The sequence below is a fragment of the Phalangium opilio genome, unplaced genomic scaffold (genome assembly GCF_054372755.1).
Source record: "Phalangium opilio isolate 3A_F unplaced genomic scaffold, DU_Popi_V2 ptg000090l_1, whole genome shotgun sequence".
Lineage (NCBI taxonomy): Eukaryota > Metazoa > Arthropoda > Arachnida > Opiliones > Phalangiidae > Phalangium > Phalangium opilio.
The window spans coordinates 5,219,228-5,236,152 of record NW_028324195.1 but is presented as its reverse complement, the minus strand read 5'-3'; positions in this window follow the sequence as shown (position 1 = coordinate 5,236,152).

Genomic DNA, 16,925 nt, shown 5'->3' with positions numbered 1-16,925 from the left:
CATAGCGTAGAAACGTTAAAACAATTCATGAATTCATGGAGGATTTCCAGAAACAGGGTAGCGGATGGATTTAGACAAAATCTTATTCCTTCAGATTAACATCATAGCGTATTTGACATTACTCGGCGGTACTTACTTCCCTTCCCCCCAATAGATTTCCAGTAAGAAGGCCATCTTGAACATTAAACACACGGACAATAACTGTTTTCTCTGGTGCGTTCTAGCACATTTTCACCGGGTTAAAAGTATGTAGAATACGAAAATGAATTAGATTTGTCGGGAATAACGTTCCCATTTGAGCTTAGAGCGGATAGGTTAGAGAAGTTTGAGCGGGTGAATGATTTATCTATTAACTTTTTCGCTTACGAGAAAGCCGTTTTCCCGCTTTACGTCAGTTCGAACAAAGTAGACCAGGCGCGTCAAATAGACATTTTCCTTCTGACAAACGGAAAAAGAAGCATTATTGCCTCATACGTAGTTTGAGTCGTCTTCTATCTACGTTTTCAACGAATGAACATAGCAATTACTTTTGTCGCTACTGCCTGCATCGGTTTGTGGGACCCAACGCTAAGACTAACCATGAAGACCACGCGAAGGAATGTAGCGTTCATGGCCCGCAAAAAATCCGAATGCCCGTGAAAGAACCAATTCTGCAATTTAAAAACTATGGATGGCATCTAAAGGTAACTTCATTTTCGTTTAATAAACTTTCCCACACCTATTGTAGATCGATTAGAGCAAAGCATGCATGGGTTAGGTTCGTAATAACTCTATAGCGGATTAATAATAAAGATATCATTGCCCTATTTTACAGATTAAATATGTTATTTACGCGAATTTTGAGTCCATATTACAAAGGTTTTCAACCTGTATGCCAGACGCTTCGCTTTCCTCAACAACTGTAACCTCCCAGCACATATCATGCGGTTTTAGTTATGTCATTGTTGGACCCGATGGCGTACCTTCGAAACCCGTGACATACAAGGGAAGGATGCAACTGAGAAGTTTTTGGAAAATCTTCTCTGTGAGGAAGAAATTTTGCAAGAGAAGCTCAAGGAGAACAGACACATGATCCTATCAGCTGTAGAGGAAGCCAATTTCATATCTGCTCAAGTCTGCTATGTTTGCAAGAGTGTTTTCACCGAAACCGACCATAAAGTTCGTGATCATGATCACACTACCGGAAGCTTCCGAGGTGCCGCCCACAACTCGTGCAATCTAATGCTAAAGTCCTTCAAGTTTATTCCGGTATTTATACATAACCTCTCCCGATACGATGCTCACCTTATCATGGACAAAATCGGACTTATCAAGGATCGTGACTAGAGGACTGCAAAGGCTTTGGGAAAACTCCAACTCCATAGAAAGCCAAGGGACTCCCTCATTTTTGGTCGGAGTTGGAGTTGGGTAAAATAAATAATTTGGCTTTGGGAATATTATCTCTGAAATGGAACGGAGTCGGAAGGGAGTGGAAATATTTCGAAAACTTATACGGGAGTCGGTCGGGATTGGATTATTGTTGGATTCAGGTGGCTTTGGCTGGCATTGGCCTTTATAGTATCCAAATGAAGTTGGTGGCATTGAGAGCCAGCCTTATTTTATTCAACCGGAGTTGGGTGGCATTAGTGATATTAGTCAATTTTTCCTCTTTGAATTTCCCACGCGGTTGTATTTGCGCAAGCGGGATGCATGAAGTTCAACCCCACACAGACGGCACATGACGGTCGCGGCTGGTACAGCAGTCCCTCCGCAAAAAAAATCAAATTCATTGCTGTGCGAGAGAAAACGAAACTAAAACTATTTGCTCTTTTTAAGTTAGAGAATCATAAATTTTTCCGTCGCTATAGAATAAACGTAAAAAGGAAAACTACAATTATAAACAATGTTCGAGTTTAAAATAAAAATAATTGAAAAAATGCAGTGGGATAACGTTGGAAAACCTTCATAATATATAAGTTCATAATATACCACACGGCCGGCTGGGAAACGTTGGGGTAAATATAATTGAAAATTGGTTAGGTTAAATGCTTTTGTGTTTGGAGTAAGAAAGTTTGTTGAAGCTCTCATTGGCTTTGGCAGAGATGGGAAATTTTGTCGGATATCTCATCAGTTTGGTCAAGGATTAGAAAACTTGTCGCATATCTCATTGGCTTTGGCAGGGATTATTAAAAAAATTGTCGGATTTCTCATTGGCTTTGGCAGGGATTGGAATAATTGTCAAATTTCACATTGGCTTCGGCAGGGATTGGAAATATTATTGAATTTATCAATTGGCTTTGGTAGGGATTGGAAAGATTTTTAAATCTGTCAATCGGCTTTGGCAGTTATTGGAATTCGTGTGAAACTTAACAATTGGCTTTGGCAGTACAGGGCTGCAAACTGAAAAAAGTCATTTGATTCGCTTAGCCGAGAGGGACGTAGGATATTGCCGACCACGAGGTTAGGGTTAGGCTTAGCTACCGGCAACGTGTATTCCGAAATGTCCGCATCACGGGAGGAGACCGAAGAATAATCCGAATCCTGGCTTTCGCGATATAATTTTAAACTCGGGCACGATTTGGGATGACTTATTAAAATTTTCAAAAATAATTTAATTCGAAAATTTTATGTATCCGAAAAATATTTTGGTTTATCACAAGATTTAATTCTAAAAATAAATTATCCTAATGTAACCCTCGATAGAAATTAATCAAATAGGGAGATTCTCCCGAGGGCCATAAAAGTGAATAAAGACAACTTTTTTTTAATCCAAATGTAACAACAGCTTTATTGGTTAACTGATATAGGGATATAAACCCGTAACCGAAGTACCGAACTGGTAGTACAAAAAAGTCGCTCCGTCTTAGGAGAAATCGTGAACAGAATTGATAACAAAATTCTAAATTATCCTAGACTAGCCGTTACCCGCGGCGTCGCTCGCGTGTAATAAGAACTTCCATCTAAAATGATATAAAGAATGTTTAGATTTTACTGATGACTAATATTTTTTAGCACCCTTGGAGCGAAGGGACTCGGCACAGTCCGTCAGCCCGTCGGGATATTTTTTATTACTTTTCACGCGGACATTATTACATAAAGGGTTTTTAAATTTTAGGCCACCATTTAAAAACATGGCAACAAATCGAACCCGAAAGACCATTCAGCCCGTCTATAGGTTAAAGGAAACCAGTGTACAAAATATTTGTGAAATCGGTTGAAACGCGCGGACTTTATTGCATAGAGAATATTTTCTTACATTTCTGGGCGCTATTTAAAAGATGGCGACAAATCGAACCTGAAAGACCATTCACCCGTCTTAAGGTTAAAGGTAACCAGTGTACTAAATATTTGTGTAATCGGCTGAAACGCGCGTACTTTATTGCATAGAGAATATTTTTTACATTTCTGGGCGCCATTTTTTAAGATGGCGGCGGATTGGAAAAATCTTTCTTAGTACGCGCCTACTACTTATGAGTAACGTTCCTGCAAAGTTTCAGCCTTCTAGGGCAAGCGGCTTGGGCTGGGCGTTGATTATCAGTCAGTCTGTCAGTCAGTCAGGACTTTGATTTATATAGATATAGATCACATGTGTGGAAGGGGGAGTGACTTGTAACATGGAGGCTAGATATACAATGCCAGAACCAAGGAGTGGAAGCTCCAAGGATTCTGGCAGCCATGTTACATCCCCCCCTCTTTAGGAACTTGTTTAAAATACAAATATATAGAATAGAAAATTTTTTTTTTCAGTTTAGGGTTACCCCGAGGAACCCTTAAAATCATTAGCAGGGGTATAGGTATTTTTAAGTTCATTCACAAAATGTTTTTCACAGAAAAATAATTTTTTCTTCATTGGTGCTGCATGAGCTTCTGTTCAATCTTCATACCCGAAGGGCTTCCCTTTTATCGTGACATTAGTCTCTCCTCACGGAGGATCAAAGTATATGGGTAGTGGACGTCCTCCTTCGGTCATCTAAACTTAGATATATTAGTAATTTTTTTTTGTTGCTTGGGAGATAAATTCCCAAGGGAAAAAAGAGATTGGTTCTCGGGAAAAACAGAAATATTCCTTTTTAGGTTCGGGACGTTATTATTATTAAGGTAAACTTGGACCTCATAAGGTGACCTTAACCTTTTATTATCAGGAGGTCGATAATAGATATCAACTTCATTACCTCCGGGCTGAACCGTCGTCCTCTTACATACTTCTCGTCGCCATCCCAATTTAAAAGGTTCTAAATAAATATCGGGTTATGTAGCCCTATTTAAACGAGGAGTTCTCATGGACTCTGATAACGTGGTCAAAGATCTGTCAGACGCAGGCAGCGATTGGGATTTCGATTGAGGGATCTGTTCAGGGGTTGATATTTCCTCCGAATGGTAGAAATCTGTTCAGGAGGTACTATTCTTCCGAAAAACCAGAAGGAGAATGGTGTATCGCCGGTTCTGATACTGATTGTTCAGAAGTCGTTGATGTGTGTTCCGGCGTGAGAATTTCTTCCGTAAATCTGGAGGTTGACTTGTGTAGTTCTGGTTCCTCGACTGATTTTTCATGATCAGACGGGGAAGCCTCCCCTGCCGCAGAAGGCGGACTATCCGTAGATGGATGATTGAGCTGGAAAGCTCTCATATCATGATAGGTATGGAGTAGGAGAGGAGGGTCTTCAAAAAGGGCCATGCCCGGTTTACTATCAGAGTCTGTAGGTTGATGTGAATCATCTTGATTGACTTCCTGACCGTCCTGAGGCGGTGACGGTGAAGTAGAAGATGATGATTCAGATGACGTGATTGACGAAGTCTCCGTAAGAGGGTGGTCCATGGTACCACCGTTCGTTGCGGGACTAGACTCAGGATCATCTGCAAGGTTCGATTGTGAAGTGGGGGCGTTTCCGGGATTGTGGAAGACGGCTACATTAGTCCAATAGAGTTTGAGATGCTCTAGGTTAACTTTCCCTATATTCTGTCCTGAGTTAGCGTCTTCTAACTCGTAGACTACGGGAGAATGTTTAGCAACAATTTTAAAGGGACCTGCCCATTTGGGACTAAGCTTTTTTCATAAGCTGACCTGTCGTACTTGATAAAGGATGTGTTTCCATCCATACTAATGTTCCTACCTCAAACTTAAGAGGGTCATGGCGGAGGTCATAGTATTTTTTCTGGTGAGCTTTAGCTAACTTAGACAATTCATTACTGAATGCTAATTGTTCCTTAAGAACCTTTAAAGCCTTATTACGACTAGGGTCATCAGGGTCCTGAATGGGTTCTTCAATTTCTAAATCCCACGGGAGACGTGGCTCCCGCCCTAAATTCAAAAAGAAAGGAGATCTGCCCGTGGTATCATGGGGTGCGGAATTTATTGCGAATTGAAGAAGGTCAAGGGATTCATCCCATCTATCATGGTGATTCCCTACATAGAATGATATTAACTCACCTATTACTCTATTTACTCTTTCGGTGGGATTTCCTTTAGGTGTGTAGGAGGTGGTAAACTTTGGGTTTATTTTAAAAGCTCTGCACGTCTGCAGCCAAAGTTTCGAAGTAAACTGTACCCCTCTATCACTGAGAATAGCTTTAGGAGCTCCCCACCTAGTGATAATAGACTTGAACGCCTGTACACATGTCTTAGCAGTAATGGTTTTTAGTGGAATCATTTCCACGAATTTAGTCATGTAATCGACAAAAACTATTAAATACTTATAGTGGTGTCTACTTGAAGGGAAGGGTCCCATTATGTCGACACTAATTTGGTCCCAAGGACTTGTTATTTCTGAGGGTTGCATTAGCCCTGGCTTTTTCCTGTTTCTAGCCTTAAATTGTTGGCATAAGGAGCATCCCCTAACATAATCCTGGACGTCACTGATTATAGTGGGCCACCAATATCTATAAGTCACTTTGCTAATGGTCTTATCTTGGCCCCTGTGAGCTGATAGTGGGTGGTCATGTAATAACCTCATGGCTTCTAGCCTTAAACGAGGCGGTAAATAAATTTTCTCAGGATGGTTCCTGTAAGGTCTTCTATAAAGAAGATCATTTTTCATTTCAAACATTTTATTCCAAACGGGGTTAGGTCCTTGCAAGGAATTTATAATAGGGGAAGCAAATGGATCTTCCCTTTGAGATTTTCTTACGTCTTCTAATGTGAAGACTGAATATAAGGCTCTAGGACCTGGGGGAAGTATCCGACCTTCAACAGAATCACTAGAGGAAGTTGAATTATTACTACTACCGGTAGAATTTTGACTTGTACTACTACTAGTTGGATCTTGGTTACTAGTAGAATTAGAAGTAGAGGAGCTAAAGTTAATACTTAAAACCTTTATCGGGGCCCTCGACAAAGCGTCTGCTACTACGTTTTCTACTCCTTTCTTATGCTTGATTGTAAAGTCAAATGTTTGAAGGTACATTGCCCATTTAACTAGACGAGAATTAGGTTCCCTAATATTAAACAACCACTGTAAAGCCTGATGGTCAGTAAGGACAGTGAATTTACGACCTTCTAGAAAGGGCCTAAACTTCTTAACCGCCCAACAAATGGCTAAACACTCTTCCTCGCTAGTGGAGTACCTTGTTTCTGCATCTTTTAGCCCTGTGCTAGCATAAGCTATAGGGACTTCTACACCATCTTGTATTTGGGAAAGAAGGGCACCTAACCCTGCGTCACTAGCATCTGTAGTGAGAATGCTCGGGGAATCCCTTCTAAAGGAAGCTAGGGGATGAGCCTTACAAATCGCTTCCTTAAACTTGTCGAACACCTGCTTCCTTTCGATACCCCAAATAAATTTTTGATCCTTTCGTTTAAGTTTATTAATGGGTGCTACTATTTGAGAGTAGTGATTAATAAAACGGTTATGCCAACCTGCCATACCTAAAAATCTCTGTACTTCCTTAATATTTTTAGGAGGAGGGAATTTCTGAATGGCTTCTATCTTAGAAGGATCTATGTGCACCCCTTTTTCGTTTACAATGTGACCAAATATGGTACCTTCTTTTTGGGCGAAACGACATTTTTTTAACTGTAGGGTGAGACTCGCTTCCTTTAATCTATTTAGACACGTTAAGTGTTGATCCCAATCTTCGCTAAGCGAGATTAAATCATCTAAATAATCGATTAATTGGAAGTAATCCGCGTCCCTAAAAATTTCGTCAATTAAACTCTGAAAAGAGCTAGGGGCGTTACAAAGCCCAAAAGGGAGTACATTGAACTCGTACTTTCCCATGTAAGTCACGAAAGCAGTTTTTACCTCTCCGAGTGACGTATGTCACGGAGAGGTATTACACCGGCCGTGTCTGTCTGTCTGTCTGTGTGTCTGTCACGCCCCACGTGACCGCGTTCGCAGTTTGCAAACGTGTTCCCAATTTCCGGACTGCACTGACAGTTCACGGAAATTTGGGTTTGTCTCTGGCTATTCTACTTGAGTTCCAACACCACCAGCTTTGGTTTTCGTCCACTCGACATGGACACTAGTCTGTACTTGCAAGCTTCCAAGCACAACCATCTTCTGTTCTTCGTCAATTCCACATTGACACCAGCTTCTATGCACCACCATCTTCTGTTCTTCGTCAATTCCACATTGACACCAGCTTCCATGCACCACTATCTTCAGGTCTTTATCCATTCCACATGGACGCCAATCAGTCCATTCTGGCTTCTTTTCCTTCGTCATCGCTTGGTTTCAAGATATACGCGGCGATCGGCTAGGGTTACGAGAAACGTCTAGCCTCCCAATGGCAGGGCTTCCACCATCGGTTCATGCGAATGCGTTTTTATCTATTATTGGTTTCAAGATATACGCGGCGATTGGCTAGGGTTACGAGAAACGTCTAGCCTCCCAATGGCAGGGCTTCCACCATCGGTTCACGCGAATGCGTTTTTATCTATTATTATAATGGAAACGAATCGTATATATACCCCAAAATTTGAAAAAAGCGGGCAAGAGGGGTACCCTTCACTTTAAACGTCAATATTAGCAAAGTTTCGAAAGATAATAGGAACAACTTTATTTTAAACGATTTAACTATTTTTAAAGTTATTTACTGGCGATTAAAATAATTAATATCATTTATATTTAATTAATTATTTAAGATAAACTTATTTCTATGTAATGACACAAGTGAGAGTTTATATAGAACGAGTAATGAAGATTGCATACGAATCGAAACACTACACGCACATCAAAGTTAATATAAAGCGAGTATGAAGATAAGATCTCTTACAAAACGATAACATTTCCTTTTTGCAGAATATTAAATGGAAATATTTTAAATATTTTTCGGCATTACGATTCTTTAAGTAGTTGTGTAGCTATAAAGCTCTGTTTCATCTTAATATTCCAAGAACATCTTTCGATATTAACATTTCAAATTTGGTGTTTACTTTATAATTCAGCTTTACTACATTTATATATAGTGTAATCGCATTTTTTGTATTCATTATATAATATGGGTGTTAATTCTTCATCTATCCACAAGTGTTGAAACGATTGGGTCTGTGAAATAAGATACCCTAGATTTAAACTAGAAATGACCTTGTTTCGCCTTCTCTTATAGGAGGTGTTAACGGTTCAGAGTGAGCCGAAAGTTAAATACACCCTTCAGTGATACATTTAGGTCCTCATTAGAATTATTGAGGATACAAAGGAAATTGTTAAAGACCTTGGCAATATTTCGCCAATTTGAACTATGTATTTCCGGTTTTTCTCATTGGCTGGTGGACCTGTGTTTAGAAAGTAAATTCGTCTCGGCTCGGAGAGGTTTATTTTGGTTTCCCAACTTGTTTCTTTACTCTTAGGGTGCATTTCCACTTGCCAATACCCTGATTTAAGGTCAAGGGTTGTTATAAACTTTCAACCCTAGCTAGCATATCCTCTATATTAGGTAAAGGATAAGGGTCCTTAATGGTAACTTGATTTAGTTTTCTGTAATCAATACAAAACCTATAGGGTTTACCCCGTTTTGATTGATCAACTAAAACTACGGGCGAAGCCCAAGGAGATAAAGAGGGTCTGATTATCCCGTCATCTAATATTTCCCTGACGTGTTGTTCAATTATTTTCTTTTTCTGGTCATTAACACGATAAGGCTGAGATTTTATGGGCGGACTATTACCCGTATGAATGTCATGGAAGACTAGTCCTGTTCTTCCTACTTTATCAGAAAACAACTCAGGGAATTTCAATAAAAGGGTTTCTAGTTGATGACGTTGTTCATCAGTAATAGGGGCTGCGAAAACTGCGTCCCTAATACTATTCACAATCTCCTTATCTATTGGATCCTTTTCAGATGGAATTGAAAAAGGGATCTTTAGGTTATCCACTAAACATTGAGATGATTGAAAATCTAACTTGACCCTATGTTCTTCAAGGAAATCTTGAACCAATATAAAGTCACTATTGAGGGAAGGAACTATGTAGAATTTATATTTAAATTGTTTCTCACTTTCATTTGACTTAAGAGTAAACTCTAGTTCGTGAGAACCTTTTGTAAAAGTATAACGGCCGTCGCCCCAAACTACACAATCTAATTGTTCATTTTCAGGTATTTCTGAAGAGTTTCTAAACTTACAAATCTTTTGCCACTGATCTAAACTGACAAAATAGGCATCGGCCCCACTATCTAATTTAGCGTGAACTGTCGCGTGTTCAAAAGTAACGGGAATGGTAACCCTTTTATAAACTGAACCCTTCCTGACGGATTCAATCCTCAGGGGGAACGCGACATGCTTCTTGGTTGGGGAATTTATTGGGCACCGGAAGAGTGTTTGAATTACAAATATCGTCATACTGACGGATTAAATCCTTGTACCAGTACAAAGGTTTGTGGAACTAAACTTACGATTTGTTTGTAATGTTGTTAACCATATTAAAATGGCGGGATTGCTATTCAAATAGTATTGAGGATTTGGATGCCATTTTGCAACCATTTCTGGACGACCCCACAAATTTACCATCCTTTTCGTCCATCTTTGGCACGATGAAAAATTATGTTTCTATTCCTTTAATGAAAATGAATGGTTATTAATAGTATGCATGTATGTTCCTAGATGCTAGCGTTAGTGATCCCGAGGATAGCTGCTCCGGTAGTGGCCCTCCAAAATCCTCTACTGCTCCTGTAGTTCCTGCACCAGAGGCAGAAGCAAGCTGCTCCAACAGTGAAGCACCAGGAACTTGTTGTAAGTTTGATTTTAACATGTTCTGTTCATTGGTGTTATTATCCCCAAACACAATGAAAGCAGTTACAGACATTGGAAATATTCCTTCTCTTTTGTGACACATATCCAATACCAATGGCTTCTTTTGTTGAAACACTGGTTGTAATGGTTATTGTGCACTACGACCTGTTAATAAAATAGGCGCGACAAAGACAAACCCCTGTTAATTAGTATTGCTTACATGTCACAAGACAGATCGCTATTAACCTAAGCGTTTATGGCTGGTTAGGTTTTATAAACTAACTATAAGTGTCTTATAGCTCAATTGGAAGCCAGAAAAAGACCTCTAACTCATAAGGAAAAGATCGTTGTTGCAGCCATTGAGTGCGCCGAGGCGGCCAAAGGTCAGAGGTTGGCAGCGGAGGAAACGAAGGAAGAGGCCAAACGTCAGAGGATTGCGCTGAAAGCTTCAACAGATATTCAGCGTCAAATTCTTCACGTACTTGAAGGTATTAATGAAAATTTAGCTTTTAGGCGTGAAACAGACAGAATGAATGCTCAGGCCAGGCTTATAGAAGCCGAAAACATTAGGATATTATTGAGCCGACAGTCAAATCAATCTGATCCTAATAACTAATCATAGTCATTTCCTAAGTGAACTTTCTAATTTCTTTATAATTTGCATGTTAAAGACACATGCGTACATTATTATTTTCCTGTAAATACTTATTCTACTGCCTTTCTTCGCTTCATTTAAATTGTGTTTTTTTAATTAATTTCTTTTTTTCCGGCATGGTAAATTCCCGTGCACTTTGGCATTTAAATTGTTTAATTAATATTTGCTTTATTTACTGCATGCCAAATTCCTCACGCTTTTTGGTATTGACATTGTACTTTAATGTTTATATTGAATTATTTGATTGGTTTACTGCATGCTAAGTTCCTCACGCCTTTTGGTATTGACATTATTTAATGTCTTTATTGCATTAATAGCTTTATTTATTGCATGCTAAATTAGACATGCAATTTGACCTTGAAATTGTACTTAATGTTTTATTGAATTATTTGCTTTATTTACTGCATGCTAAGTTAGGTTTGGTCAATGTGGTTTCTTATCTTTGATTTAACCACCTAACATGCTACTGGTTGGCTTCTTTACAATATACATTATTTATTGCGAAATAATTACCCAGGCTTTTGACATTCTTTCGTTTGCCCTAGTGGCGTTTAATTCCTTATTCAATTAAACTTTTATATATTAATTGCTCTATTTGGTATGCATTTATCAAGTATGCTTATTTTATTTATGTCGTGCATTACATACGTGGCATTTAACGTTTATTATTATTTAATTTATTGAGCTATTGCCCTTTCTGCTATTTGAGGTCTTTGTTCCCACTCAATGTGTACGACTATATACTGTTTATGTGCTTTAATTCTTGTGGTGTTCGCATAGCTTTCTTTATCTTTTTTGGCGTGCATTCACTATTTCCATTGGGTTTAACGCTGATTGTTATTTACTTTATTGCATGCACTAAATGCAGTACCTTTACCATTAAGAACCCGGCGACAGATAATATATTGCTTGCACTGTGTACACGCTCATCACCGTTTACACATCACTAACTGTTAATTTATTGATAGATATTACTATCCAATACATGGAGCAAGCTATTAATAATTTAATATCTATGCGTTGCATTTACAGGCGAGCTGCCTCCACTGCTGTCCAATCGGTACAAACGCATCAATCCTTGCCTAAGTATCTTTGTCGTCACCCGTATAGATATGTAAAACGCTGTTACAAAATGTTCATTAATTACACTACAACTATAATCGCAATGCCAGATTCATATCAAGGAAACACTGGGTACACATTGTGGAATGTAGGTGTAACACATTGCACGTCAACTGCATCGGAACGGGCACTTCCCACACGGTAGGGGAGTTCCGTGTGCATGAGTTCTTATTTCTTATGTAGGACCGAATTTTGAATGAAACAGATGTATGCATGTTTCTGGACCAGAGGGACAAGACTGTAAGCCATGGAAACTGTGCCTGGGCAGATTGATTCTGACATGGAGATCGACTCAAATCTGGTTAATGGGTTCAAGGATGCAATGGATCATCTAGTAGTTGGTTCCGAACGTCCGTGGTCTTCGAATCACGTAGTTCTATATGTTTGGTACCTGGTCGACCTAGCAGCCTCGGGACCAAACAGGCATGAGTGAAATGTACTCTCGAACTAGATGAGGCGCATTCTAGATGAGCACTAGTTGTGTGACGTCTTATGGTTCTAACTCGCGAAAGAGCTCGACCGACGCTTATACGCTGGCATTGTTAAGGACGAAGGTCTTATGACCGTGCTGTTCCATGGCTCAGTCTCTTGTCAGCACAGCCTTGTCTCGTTCGTCAATCCTACACAAAAAGCATAAAGTTACACTTCATTTACATCCCAATATCACGTACATGTGTCACATCTGCATGGCACTCTGCTACAATAGGTCGTAATATCATCAAGAGAAACCTCATATATAATTTTATTGTATTTACCACATTTATCATTACCGTTCATCATCTATAGGTTCCATGTTGTTATTTACCGACCTTTAGGGACACGTTTGACTAGGGAAATTTACCACTTGAGTCAAAGGGGTTTCGTTAGTTGTAACATGCTATTGTATGGGATTACGACAGTCATTATACGAGTGTTAAGCTCTCAACAAACGACCACTAAAAGTGAACCTGGAACCATTAATGGTCTATGTGGTCGGGTTTTTAAGGCATCTAGTAATATTGATTGATGCTCTTTTTGTTACTTACATGGGTATTCAGTTCGAGGTAGTTATATTGTTGCAAGATGAAGTAAACGCTGGAATACAGTTATTTCCATATTCCCCCTCCCCATGTGGGCTCCAGGGGATGGTGTCAGAGGCCTTGTCGTGGCGAGGGGGCTCAAGCCTTGGCGCATTATGCCTGGCCGCGAACTGTCTGACACCGGCTCGTACAAATAGCGGACATACTACAGCTCAGGGGCCATGGTCGACGTTGGCAAACGTATAGTTTGGAATAGATTTGATAAATCAGAGGATATTATCGACTCCTTACTCATAAATACCCCACTACCCATACCCAGACATGATTTAAGTTTGTTATATGATAACGCCGTTAAATCGATTGCTATTCTTTTCTATTTCAGAGGTTATTGTGTCAGCGCAAAGAACCATGCCGATTATTTTCGGTTAAAAAACGAATGGACGTTGAAGACGTGAACACAAACACTCTGTGCCAATGTCCGCACAATTTTCATTGCCCGGAACACCACACTGACAATCACGTCATTTTCGGAACGGCCTTTAGGCAAGAACACATTAAAACGTACAGTGGCTATTGCGCCGCGCAATCAAAGTGAAAGAAATGTGTAGTCACAATCAACGCTTACGTGTTGAAGAGCTTGAACTTTCAACTATTACGTTAAAAGTTGAAGTTTACGTTGAAATTTATTTTATATTGTGCAATATTGAAGTGAAGCTATTGACTCTAACGAACTGAGATCATGGCACTGCGCGTGCGCGAACCCGGAACATATGTACAGACCTGAGCAGTGAACACTAACAAAGGAACACTTGGAACTAAGTTACCTAATGGAACATCGAAAAAATATTTAAATACGAATCTAAAAATATCCGAAGAATTTTTAAAATACAAAAAAATTCAGCGTTAATCTAATAAAATCGAAATATTCCTTCTATTAGTCAACTAAAATCAAAATTCACATGAAAACCAAGTTGTAAATAAAATTTGTTCAAGTCAAACAAAACCTACAAACAAATTTATCTTATTAGAAATGACCGTAGATCAAAAGCCTCCCCGTTATTGATATTTCAGATCAAAAATTTCGCCGTATTCCATAATATTACAGTTTCAAAATATCCCCTTAAATGTTTTTTCAGATAAAAAAAAATTAATTTTCCATAAAATGTTATTTTAGATTCAAAATTATTTCGTTAAATGTTATAACCGATCAGAACTATTTCACTGGATCAGATCAAAATTTCCCCATTAAACGACATTTCATATCAAAATTCTCCCATTAAACGATATTTCATATCACAATTCCCCCATTAAACGATATTTCATATCAAAATTCCCCCGTTAAACGATATTTCAGATTAAAATTCCCCCGTTAAACGATATTTCAGATTAAAATTCCCCCGTTAAACGATATTTCAGTCCATAATCCCCCAATAAACGATATTTCAGATCAAAATTCCCCCATTAAACGATATTTCATACCAAAATTCCCCCATTAAATGATATTTCAGTCCATAATCCCCCAATAAACGATATTTCAGATCAAAATTCCCCCATTAAACGATATTTCATACCAAAATTCCCCCATTAAATGATATTTCAGGTCAAAATTCCCCCATTAAATGATATTTCAGGTCAAAATTCCCCCATTAAATGATATTTCAGGTCAAAATTCCCCCATTAAATGATATTTCAGGTCAAAATTCCCCCATTAAATGATATTTCAGGTCAAAATTCCCCCATTAAACGACATTTCATATCAAAATTCCCCCATTAAACGACATTTCATATCAAAATTCTCCCATTAAACGACATTTCATATCAAAATTCTCCCATTAAACGATATTTCATATCACAATTCCCCCATTAAACGATATTTCAGTTACGTTAGAATTAAAAAAATACCATGGATCCCAAGTTTAATATCTACGATCACACTATACTGTTCCATCCATATCCCTAGACAACCTTTCCTAACAGTAACTGAAGGCTTTTAAGATTAGGTTTTGATTTGAAGAACAGCATTATGAGCTGAATTGGAGCATATTTCGCTATAACTGGCGCTATTATAGATAACTAGTATCAAAGGCATCTGGCGTTGCTCGTCGGGACGGTTCAATTAGTTCTCGGGCCACAACTTTCATAAATGACGAAAATCGAAGCCATAAAGCTAGTCTATAGGATATGGGGACTTTTTTGGTACAACCATTAAAAGTGCTATATGGCAATTTTATGAGCCCAAATTATATTATAGATGAACCCCGGATTTGACCAATGTTACGTACATAAAACAAATATAGACAAAATGTTTTAATAGGCAACCTGATAAGAAAACATAATGTAGTCTATTTTACATCTACTAGATACCTATCGTTATCTCCCACCAACCGAGTCAACCTAGAGATTACCCCTCGGGACGATAGGCATTCCAGTTCCACTCCTCGGCCCGAACACAACTATTGAACGCGAATACTGTCTCGAATATTCAAACAATAAACTGTTAGTTTTAGTTAAATCTGTTGGTTCATTTATTACATGAGAACACAACAACCAATTAACCACTGTTTTGAAAGATCTACGTCAGTGGACAAATTTTGTCCTCGAAAGACAAGATTCATGGAAAGAAATTAATTTTAACACGCCAATCAGGAATAAATTCGCAACGTTATCAATCGAAAATAAAATTACTATACGGCAGATATAAAAACAGAACATACCAAACTGCAATTTGTACAATTGCAAATACGCAACGCGCCTTTAATTTTACCAGTAATGTTCAATTATCTTCTAATTCGATTATGCGTAATTACATATTTTACAATATTAACAACAAGCGGACAGAGTCGAACGTTCTAAAATTTGTGTGGCTTGGAACTAAACAGCTTAGAAGGCTTAGATTATAAAGTCATTCTGGAGTGAAAAACATATACGTGTGTATGTGGTCTGACACATTATATTATATAAATATTCGATACAATATTTCGGCCAAGTTCGTTCTAATAAACCCTTTTCGTAAGTCGGGGCTAAAATAGAGTATATTAATTGTTTCACCACTTTTTTATTTATGCAGATCCAAAGACCTTATCACTTGATAACAAAAAAAAGACGTTAGTGGACTGGTGACTTTGAGGTTCGTATCTAACGTCTCTGGACGCACGTAAAACGGATATTCCAGCTTAACCCTCCATCAAGTCTTACAAAATATATATAGATAACTCTGAAGCTTTGTAAATTAATCTTATTGTGCTTATGATTTCTAATCAATAAATGTAACTCCAAACTCCTTAATTTACTTCATCATTAGATAAATCTAACATAACCTGAGAAAATCAATCAATTATACTCTTATATTACGTAATATGTTCAAGAAAGTGCTTTTTTCGCGAGAACTTCTTCGAATTGATTTACTTTATAAAGCGCCGATGTCATAAATTGGACAACAATAGAAGGGAAATGTTTTCCGACGAATTTTGAAAATTTTAAATTATTATAAAAGTGAACATTTCCTTTATCCTAATAAATTCTCAATAAAAAGTAAATGCGTAGAAATGAATAGAAAACGGACGATGAATCGAAAATAATAAATATACTTTTCCCTAAAACGTCACTGCCCGCCAAATTAGCTCCTTGCAAAAGCGCAATTTGTTTTTGAATTTGTATCTAACTAGCTGTTACCCGCGGCGTCGCTCGAGTGAAATAAGAACTTCCATCAAAATGATATAAATAATGGGTAGATTTTACTGATGACTGATATTTTTTAGCACCCTAGGAGCGAAGGCATTCGGGGTTGCCCCTCCGCCCGTCAGGACAATTTTTATTACTTTTCATGCGGACGTTATTCCATAAAGAAGGGTTTTATATTTCTGGCCTCCATTTAAAAAGATGGTAACAAATCGAACCCAAAAGACCGTTCAGCCCGTCTATAGGTTAAAGGAAACCAGTGCACTAAATATTTGTATAATCGGTTGAAACGCGCGGACTTTGTTGC